Below are 11,432 nucleotides of genomic sequence, written 5' to 3'. Positions count from 1 at the left end.
AACATGCAAAACTACAAACTCTCAGAATTCAATATGTAACTCTCAAGATGCACAATGATGAAAGTATAGCTAGTTACTTCTTACGTATAGATGAGATTGTTAATTGCATGAAGAATTTGGGTGAAGAGATAAAAGAAGTTACTTTATTTGAAAATGTTTTAAGATCCTTGTCTGTTAAGTTTGAATCAAAATTATCTGCCATAGAAGAAAAGCAGGATCTTCAGACTATTACTATGACACAGCTGCACGGAATCTTAATTGATTTCGAGATGAGAAAGGGAGGTCCATCAGATATGAGAGAAGCCACATTTAAAGCTTCAAGAAAAGAAGAACTCAATGAATCGGGACATATTTCAGAAGGAGTAGAAGAAGCAAACTTTGTCAAGAACCTTCAACAAGGTTTCGGAAGATTCAGAGGTAAACTACCTTTCAAATGTTTTTCTTGTGGAAGAGTCGGTCATTATGGTGCCAAATGTCCTCGTAAAGGTAAAGTTGATAAAGGTAAGTAATCTGCAAAATGGAATAGAAAACAAAGTGTAAGTAAGAAGAGCTACTATACGCATGAAGATAGTGATGGTCTATCAATTAGTGATGAAGATGAAAATAGTAATGACTATAGACTTCTGATGGCTTTTGAAGATGATGATTTCTTGGATGCTTTAGATGAAGATGACCTTTATGAAGAAATCTCTAAACTCAAAATCTGTTTAGAAGAAAAGAATATGATTATAAATACTTTGACATTCCAACTTGTTGAAAGAGAAAAACACAATGAAAAACTAGAATGTGAAATTGTGGGTCTAAGAAAGGATATTGAGAAAACAAAAACTCTCAATCTTAGATTTGCTAAAGGATCAGAAACCTTAAATGAAATTATCAAAGTGCAGTGTTCTCCTCTGATAAAGACAGGTCTTGGATATACTGAAGAAGCATCTCAAGCACAGAAGCTGTCAACCTCCACTAAAAGCTATCTTGATGCAGCAAAGAGCAGTGAACAGTTTGACAATCGTCAGCAAAGGCATAAAGCAGATCACCAGGTAAATCAGGCTCAATTTACTTCAAGGATGAATAGAAGCTACAACCAACCTCAGGTAAATCATACTCAATCTACTTCAAGAATGATTATCAATAGAAACTACAATCACCAGGTCAGTAGATTCGATAATTGCAAGAACTTCTTTCATGGCCAATGTTTTTCATGTCATAACTTTGGACACAAAGCTACTCAATGTGTTGCTTACAAGACCATCATGACTAGAGAAGCACAAAATGAAAGGAATGTGATAGAGATCATGAAAAGGTCCTACAATAACTTTTCTCTTCTTGAAAATGAAATAGAATGCTCTATCTGCAACAACTTCGGTCATGAAGAATCTGAACGCAGGAGTAAATTTTGGCAAACATCTCAGAAGGAGAAAACTCCATTAATACACAAAATATGGAGAAAGAAATAACCACAAACATAAAGATGTGGCATAGCCTTGTATGCAGAAGGACAAGAAAATCAGTGGCACATCGACAGTGGATTCTCAAAACACATGACAGGTGACAAAGAAAAACTTCACTCATATAATGCCTTAGAGAAGGAAAAGAAGGTCTCATTTGGAAATGACACTCTTTTTGTCATAAAAGGTAAAGGCTATGTTCTCTTAAAATAAAAAGTTAAAGTTGGGAATGTTATGTATGTTGATGGTCTAAAGCATAACCTGTTGAGTGTCAGTCAAATGTGTGATCAAAGAAATGAAGAAGTATTTCGATCAAATGGATGTGTTGTGCGTGAGCTTTATACAGGAGAAACTGTGATCAAAGGTATAAGAACTCCAAACAACTTATACATACTCAAGGGAGGACAATAATAGTTCTATCTAAGCAAAAATGATGAATGCTGGCTATGGCACAGAAGATTGGGGCATATAAGCTTTTCTCAAATAAGAAAAGCATGAAGATTCCAGGTTGTTCGTGATCTTCCTGATATCAACATTCTAGAAAATACAATATGCAAATCATGTCAATTCGGTAAGCAAACCAGATCGCACTTCCCTGAAAAGGAAGGATCAACTAGTAAGCCTATTGAACTTGTTCATACTGATTTATGTAGACCATCAAGGTAAAATTCACCTCGTGGAGAAGAATACTTTATATTGTTCATTAATGATTTTTATGGAATGTGTTGGATAGGACTTCTAAAGCATAAAGACAAAGCATTTGAAAAGTTCAAAGTCTTCAAAGCTTTGGTTGAAAATGAATTAGAACACAAAATCAAATGTCTCAGATCTAATTGAGGAGGGGAATTTAATTCGGATGAATTCTTTGACTTTTGTGAAGAACATGGAATAAAAAGGCAATTCTCCACCACAAGGACTCCTCAACAAAATGGAGTGGTAGAAAGGATGAACAGAATTGTTCAACAAATGGCTCGTGATATGCTAGATGAGTCTGGAACTCTTGCAACCTTCTGGGGTGAAGCTGCATTCGTTGTCATCACTATTCTCAACCAAGCAAATGTTCAAGTAAACAACACTCAAACTCCACATGAAGTTTGGTATGGTAAGACTCCTATTGTAAAATACTTCAAAGTTTTTGGAAGCAAATGTTACATCAAAAGAACTGATGAAAAACTTGGTAAGTTTGAACCCAGATCAGATGAAGGTATTCTCCTTGGTTACTCTTCTCAAAGTAAAGGATATAAATGTTATAATAAAAGACTTGGGAAAATTATTGAAAGTATTGATGTTGTGGTTGATGAAGCTTGCAAAAAACCAAAACAAATAAAAACTAAAGATTATGAAGAAGATGAGGATTATCCTCCCACATCAAATCACACTAATTCTGAAGAAGAAACCAATGAAGCACCAGAAGAAGAGAACGGTAGAAGAAAAGACTTCGTCCAGGTATGTTCAAAAAAATCATCCAGAGACTCAAATTGTGGGACAGAAAGAGGTAGGTGTGCAGACAAGAAGAACTATTACAGAAGCTTCAAGCTATCTAGCATTGTTATCCTCCACCGAACCTCAAAATGCAAATGAAGCATGCAAATATGAATGTTGGGTCAAGGCCATGAATGAAGAACTTGAGCAAATTGAAAAGAATAATACTTGGGAATTAGTTCCTAGACCTCATGATAAGAATATCATAGGAACTAAATGGATATTCAAAAACACGCTGAATGAAAATGGAGAAGTTATTAGAAACAAGGCCAGACTTGTTTGTAAAGGATATGCTCAACAAGAAGGTATAGATTTTGAAGAAACTTTTGCACTTGTTGCTAGACTTGAAGCCATAAGAATGTTCCTTGCTCTTTCTAGTTTTCAAAAATTCAAAGTATACCAGATGGATGTAAAATTTGCCTTTCTTAATGGAGACTTAGAAGAAGAAGTCTATATTGAGCAACCAGACGGATTCATTCTTGGAAATGATGCAAAACTTGTATGTAGACTCAAAAAGGCTCTCTATGGTCTAAAACAAGCTCCAAGGGCCTGGTATTACCATCTGACAAATATCTCCATCAACAAGGTTTTTCAAAGGGATCAGCTAATAGCAATCTATATACAAAGATTGACAATAATAAATTGCTAATACTTGTCGTGTATGTTGATGATATCATTTTTGGTAGCAATGAAGAAGCCATGAGTCGAAATTTTGCTTCAGTAATGCAGCAAGAATTTGAAATTTCCCTGCTTGGTGAGCTTACATATTTTCTTGGTCTACAAGTTCAAGAAAATAAAGATGGTATTTTTCTGTCACAAACCAAATATCTCAAACAGATCTTGAAAAAATATGGCATGGAATATTCTAAACCAGCATGTACCCTAATGGTAACAGGATGCAGTCTCAGCTCAAATGATGAATCAGCAGTAATACATCAACCAACTTACAAATCCATGATTGGCAGTCTGCTTTATCTAATAGGGACCCGACCAGACATCATGCATGTAGTGGGAATAGTTGGAAGATTCCAAGAAAATCCAAAGGAATCACACCTTCAAGCAGTCAAAAGGTTTTTCAAATATCTTCAAGGAACACAGAATTTTGGTTTATGGTATCCTAGAGATACAGATCTTACACTTCATGCATATACAGATGCAGATTGGGTACGAAGCGTTGATGACAGGAAAAGCACTAGTGGTGGTGCATTCTATATGGGTTCTAGATTAGTGTCTTGGTTCAACAAGAAACAAAGTTCGATTGCATTGTCTACAACTGAATTAGAATATGTGGTTGTTGCATCTTGTTGCACACAACTCCTTTGGATGATGCAAACAGTGCAAGACATTCAAATCACATGTACTCCACCCATCTCCATTCTATGTGATAATACAAGTGCCATCAGTATTTTAAAGAATCTAGTCATGCATTCCAAGACCAAGCACATACCCATCAAATATCATTTTCTACGTGAACAAGTGCTTGAACAAAAGGTCAAATTGGAATATGTTCCCTCCAAAGAATAGGTTGCTGATATATTCACCAAACTACTGCCCAGAGAGACATTTGAATATCTCAAACAAAAGCTGGGAGTAGTTGATGCATCATCTTGTTGTTAAAAACTATATGTTTCAGAGAAAGGTGGGTATATGCGAGTTTCATGAAGCGTAGTCGCGTACATACACTGGTCTCTGTGGATACAATCGCGTATATGTTGGTTTGAGGAAAACAGTGGGCCAGACTCAGGAAGAAAAGGGTCTGATATGGTTCAGTGAAACATTTGCTCCGTTGGATGATGGTTACATTCTGTGGATGACATGTGGAAATATCTTGGCTCTCATAAGTTATTGATAACTTGATGTATATGTTATTGATGATGTTGCCTTGATAACTCTTCTATTATATGAAATGATCAGATCTGATAATGATCATCTGGCACAGGTTCAGGGGGAGCATATTCTTCTAATTATGAATTTTTGGCATGATCTTATAAGATCTTGGTATAGATTCACATAGTTGTTTTTTATTCAGGTGGAACAGGTTCAAGGGGAGAACATGGTTGCTAGTCTGGATGTTGATTAACAGATGTTGCTGATAATAGTTGTTGTTGACTATCATGGTCTTGTTTCAGATATTTGGTCTCTGTTATATATGTCATGTATATCATTTAATGTAAGGGTCATGAAACGACCTAATTTGTTACCCCACTATGCATGGGATGGATGATGTAATGTTTCTTGTCTTGACATGTATAAACAATTGGTATATCCCCACTTGGTTGGGTGGATGAGCCAAACTTGGTATATCCTCACTTGGTTGGGAGATGGATGTATGTATGAGTCATTAGTGATAGGAAGGTCATTTATGATGTATGTATAGAGTCATGTTCTTCTTTTAGAATACCTTTTCTAGAGTTATATTCAAGGGAAGCATGGACTTGATCATAGGAGCTCATTCAGCACACTTCAACATATCAGAGATTTCAGCATGTACTCAAGGGGAACATGACCCTTTGCCCTTGATGAAAAAGAGGGAGAGTGACTTAGTGTTGCCATCAAGTCCAAAGGGGGAGATTGTTGGCATTATGATTTAGATTTAGCACTAAGACACAGGTGTTGTCCTTGATGGCAAGTCACTCAGAAGACAGTTCAGTAGGTTAACAGCATAAAGTTACAGATCAGATTTCATAGAATGAGGAAAGTGAGATATACGCAGGTTCACCTTGACAAAATAGTGTATACACGTGGGTTAACAGACCAAAAGGAGCGTATACGTACACACGCACTTTCACAGAATGAAAGGCGTGTATATCTTGGAAAACTAAATAGATATATGGTCTGAGGTATTGACCCTAGGTATTGGTCCTAAGTGGTTTTGGTCCATGGTATTGAGTAAGGCCTAAGACTATAAAAGGAGGAGTAGATCCTTAGGAAAGGGCACTCAAGTATTGAATCTCTGATGAAAAGCAAGATCTAGTATACAGGTTATTGGGTTATGGTGCATAGTTGGATCCGAACCAAGGATGAACCTTAGCACTTGATGAAGGATAAGATCTAATGTTGGGTCAAGATCTTAAGGCTTGAATTAAATTATCTTTATGTGGTTTGATCATTTATTTGAATAACTGGCACATGTTGAAGTCTATAAATATGATGATCTGGGTATAACTGAAGTCTGGAATTGTTGTAATGTTTAAATCATTTTTTACAGATCTGTACGTAGGTTCGCTTTAGAAAATGAGCATATACATGCTGGTTATGCATATCAAAACAGCGTATACATCTTAAATTTGATTTGCAGATCTGTACGTAGGTTCTCCTTGAGAAAAGAGCATATGCATGCAGGTTCGACACATGGAAGTAGCATATACCTTATAAAATATGTTTTAGCTACTTCTGTTTGCTGTTGCAGTGTTTTGGGTTTTGGTTACTGTATTCTGGTTATAGCATTTTGAAGGATTAGATTGAAGGGTTGTCAACGTGATTGATTGTTTCAGTTGTGGTTGGTGCAAAATATATTGGTTGATGCAGATATATTTGATGATTGAATGATGTTATTGATGTATCCAGTCTAAAAATTTATGAAACGTGGTCCCTGGAAGAAAAGAGAAGGTTGTAGCCTTCTGTAGGCTGGCACCTACATACTAGTAAACATATCAACTAGTACAAAAGCTAGGGGGTTGTATCTCCCTTCCAAGATGTTATCACTCAGGTTGTTCCCTGCCTCCTGAAGGGAATACGGCCGAGGTAACCACTAACCAATCTTTTAGCTGCAGGTCCTAGCCCACCTGCAACCAGAGAGGGCTCTCTCTTTGTAATTTTAGCTTTGTTTTTGGAGTATTTTAGGCTAGTTATTATGCACAATTTTTGTTTTAAGTTTGTTGGAAGGTAATTTCAGGAGGAACAGGGATGTAAGTAAGAAACAGTTTCTTCCATTGGGTAGATGGAGTCAGAGTGGGTGAGCTAGTGAAGTGTTGAAGTGTTCATTTGGCAAAAGGAGTTTGCTACAGAGCAGGGTAGTCAATTTAGGAGAAATTTTGATATCTGAAATGGTGGAATGAAGTCAGTGAATGAAAGGCAATCAAGAATATTTCATTATGCTGGCAGAGGGAAAGTGCATGAAAATTACTAAGGAGCAATGAAGAATTCCTAAGCAACATTCAGAATGAAAGAACTAGTGCAAACAGGAGCAATTAAGAATTCCTATTTATGACTAATCCTGAAGAAAACACATACAGTAACTGAGATTGAACACAGAGTGGTTTTAGGCAAATTTTGTGCTATTCTTCTTCTCTGCTACCAAGTTTATGGAACATACATGAAATTGCATACATAGAAAACATAAAAAACACAGAGAAGAGAGACTTATTGATCCATCAACGACACAAGAATTCTTTAGCATTTCCCAGAGCTTCAAGTCCACATTCAGATGATTCAGCACAGTGAAATTCCAACAGCCTTTGTATTATATAGCTTCAATAGCTTACAGTGCGGTTCAGAAATGAAATTACCAACCAACAAACTCAAAACAAAAATTATGCATAATAACTAGCCTAAAATACTCCAAAAACAAAGCTAAAATTACAAAGAGAGAGGCCTCTCTAGTTGCAGGTGGGCTAGGACCTGCAGCTAAAAGATTGGTTAGTGGTTACCTCGTCCGTATTCCCTTCAAGAGGCAGGGAACAACCTGAGTGATAACATCACAGGAGAAGCTGGAGAATGAGAGAAGGTTATAGCCTTCTGCAGGTAGAAGCCTGCGTACTGGTATAAGACTGCACCAGTACAAAAATTGTAAAAAGAAGTTTCTTATTATTAAAAAGAAGATAGAGATGATTGCAGCAGGTGGTTTTCACCCACATTGGGTTTCCAACTTATATTTTGTGTTCATGTGTGTGTTTGTCTTTTCTGTTTTTACTGCACTTGGTTACTATTTATATAGTTTTGATGCATTGATTAAAGATCAACATATGATGAATTAACTGAATCATAAGTTTGTTGGATATACACTAGTTTCCTTAAACACAGTTGTGTATACACGCGAGTTCCATTAACTGAAGTAGCGTATATGAATCTAATTGTGGAAATGAAAAATTATTGACTTGCTAATACTGATTCACCCCCCCTCTCAGTATTATTTCCAACAAAGTTGATGTACCAATTTACATAAGTGGGGCCCACAATTTTGGCGCTTCATCTCCTAGGGTTAGGTTTTTGTATGTTTAATGTTTTTTGTTGTTCCTCAATAATAAATAGGTCTTTAAGCCTCATTGTAACATATTTTAAAGGCATGTAGTGATGACATCTTGTCTCAAAGATAAAGCTACCATCACTCGAGCTAGTTTATTCCCATTCCGTATGTAAGCATATTTCAGTTCTTTGATATTAATCAAATGAAGTTTTATTTCTACTGTAGCTTAGTGTTTATGTTTATATCTGTATTTTGTTGCATTCTTGTATAAATCTAGGCTAGTAAGTTCCTTGATCCATGTGCCAACAGGCCAGACCCACGATCTTCAGTCTTTTAGGTGCATGCAAGAGCCAAGACTTCAATCATGGTTCAACTACAAAGTTCTTATTGATGACGTATGAGACCCTATGCTAAAACCAAGGCCTTAGTAACTTATGCACTCATGTCATTGTATTCATGGGTTCCCATTCAAATTCAATCAACCAACCTTCACAAACCACCCATGTCTGTGATGTTGAGGATTAAAACTCATCCCTAATTATTTTAATTCTAAAATTTAAACAAATAAATCACCAAGTTATTTACCAGAGTGCCCTGAAATCATGTCATGTCACCACCACATGTAGTTGACATCTTTTTTCCACCTAGAATCCTTTGGGTAGAGCCACATGTCACCCAAAAATAGGAGACTTAGCCACCTAAAATGGATGAATCCACCTTCCACGTGTCATGTTGATATTGCACCATGTCATCACTTTAACCATATGTGGCCACCAGTCTGCCACATCACTTGTGCCATGTACTCACTCTTCTGGGTTCTTGGTTGAGTTCAATTCCACATCCTTCACAAACTTGTCGGGGATGCACTATAGGGGATTAAGATTAATCCTTGCTCAAGGATTAATTAATCATTGTTGTGTCATCCGATCACCACCTATTTGCCACCTATTTTCCACATGTCTGTCACATGTTCTCTTTGTCGACAAATAAAATTCTACCACTTGTAAGCCACTGCCATGTTAAATAATTGTGATGTCCTCCCATCCTTGGTCCATTTCTTATGTTTGAAATTTATAAATTAGTCGGGGCCACAAAGTCAGGGCCATGTTGTTATCAAACCGTGCAATTTATGTCAACTGGTAGTAAAGTATTCATCTTGTCCCCAAATCCCTGGGAAAACCAATTCGCCAAGCCTTTGTGTAATAACACTAATCCACAATTAGACTAATCATCGAGTGGATTAAATGCATGTTGAAACCTAGGGAATTTGGAACCACTAGTACATATGGGTATAAAATATGACGTCGTACTTCGACAATTTGACCGTACTTTCGGATTTTACTTGCATTTTTTACTTTTATTTTTTTTAAACCCCCAGCTTTTTTTTAATATCCTAAGAACACAATTATTGTCGAATCTCCGATGATATGTTAGTCAGATAACCGATGATAATTGTGTTCATCTTGTTGAAAAGTGTGCAACAAGAAATGCTTGTTGAGAATGCAACAAGATGATGGAGCTTAGTGAAAAGAGTCGCCTTCACTAAGTGGGCCCGCAGGCAAATTATGGCGCAAGTTCTATTTTTGGATCCCAGCAGGGATGGTCACAGCAGGAGTGACCACAGCAGGAGTGATCACAGCAGGAGTGACCACAGCAGGAGTGATCACAGCAGGAGTGATCACAGCAGGAGTGATCAAAGTCTATTTTTAGACTGGCTGTCAAAAATAGAAACGTCAAATATTATTGTCTCATAATAATATTTGGACTATAAACTTGATCTTATTCTCTTGGAGCACTTCAGTTTGAGCTAAAGATGTGGCACATGCAGCTGTCAGAAGGAAGTACACTTTCTTTGTGGTTCAGCTGAGTTTTCGCATGCATGACTTCAGTTAGAACTCAATCAGTTGAGTTTGGTGGAGTTGATTGTGGAGTTGATGGAGTTGTGTTCAGTTTGACTTGGTTAAACTAGTTGTAATTAGTCTAACTGCAGATAGACTAATGATGAGTTGTTAAACTAATTAGTAACTCATAATGCAACTATAGAATACATCAGTTAACTCAGTTGCTTGTCAGTGCATGTTCAGTTCAGGAGGGATAGGTGTTAGAGGATCATATTGCTATCAGTTGTGACTATAGTTGTGCATGATGATTTGCACAATCAAAGGGATCGAGTATGCCAATGAATTGGCCAATACCAAGTATTATAGCCTCTGCTCACGTCTTTCCCAGTGTGAGTGATTCTTTGGAGGTTAAATACGAGTTTGGTAAACCATTCTCATTCATTCTTGAGCAGGTATTGAGCTGTGGAGGCAGGCAAGCAGCGGGGGAGATTTGGAGATCAGATCTGAGCTGTATTGTGTGTAGCATGAGGAGATAGTACTGAGTACTTGGGATGACTATTGTACTATGTATTTTTACATGATTCAATCAATATAATATAAAGATAGTTGGGGTTTTTAGCGAGATGCTTTCCCCGGGAAAATACTGTGTTGATATGTGTGATTGATGCTTCTATGTGCACCTGTGAATGTTTCCTGCTTCTGTAAATTGATGATCAACATAGAGGAGGTTATGTATTATGCATGTTCCACTTATAAGTGTATAATCAGGATAATCTATGTGAATATGTGTCATATTATTCAAAATTTCTACACATCTTATATTTGAGGACAGTTGAATTTCCATCAAATATCCAATGAACATTTAATTTTCATTGGATATCCAACATTTGACCAGGTCAATTATCTATTTATTGGAATAATTAGGTGCTCAATCATTTTATGTGACCGTGCATAACTAAAATCAACCTAGAGCCCTCTTATCCATTGATCTATCAACCACCGATAGGGATCAAATATCTCGAGGTGAAAACCTTTCCTTAATTTTTGCACTAAAAAAAGAGGTTTGCACCTCGAGAAATTTGATCCCTCTCAATGCTTGGTAGATCCAGGGTTAAGGTTATTGGAGGATGCAGTAGGGAAACTATTAATTCAAATTGTCCTTAACTTTAATAATTTCTTGTGAAATTTAACTATCTTCTTGTGTTTCTTTATTAGATATTTTCATCAAACAATTATCAAGAGAAAACAAAAAGACAATGGACACAAGTATTAGGCTCCAAGCCAGGGAAAAACCCCTCGAAGGGGAAAACCCATAAATAATATATTCTTTTCTTATAGAATCTATTTCAAATGAGAAAAACAAGACCGAAAACCCTAGACCAAGTTCTCCTCCAAGCACCAAGTCAACCCTCCAGGAATCCCTTCCAATTAATCAAAGTCAAACCAATTCAACAAGGGTCAATGTCCTTAAAATCAACC

Source organism: Pinus tabuliformis, chromosome 9 (assembly GCF_031772625.1).
Source record: "Pinus tabuliformis cultivar Carrire ecotype Pingquan chromosome 9, CPIR1, whole genome shotgun sequence".
Classification (NCBI taxonomy): Eukaryota; Viridiplantae; Streptophyta; class Pinopsida; order Pinales; family Pinaceae; genus Pinus; species Pinus tabuliformis.
Note: the sequence above shows the minus strand (reverse complement) of the source record.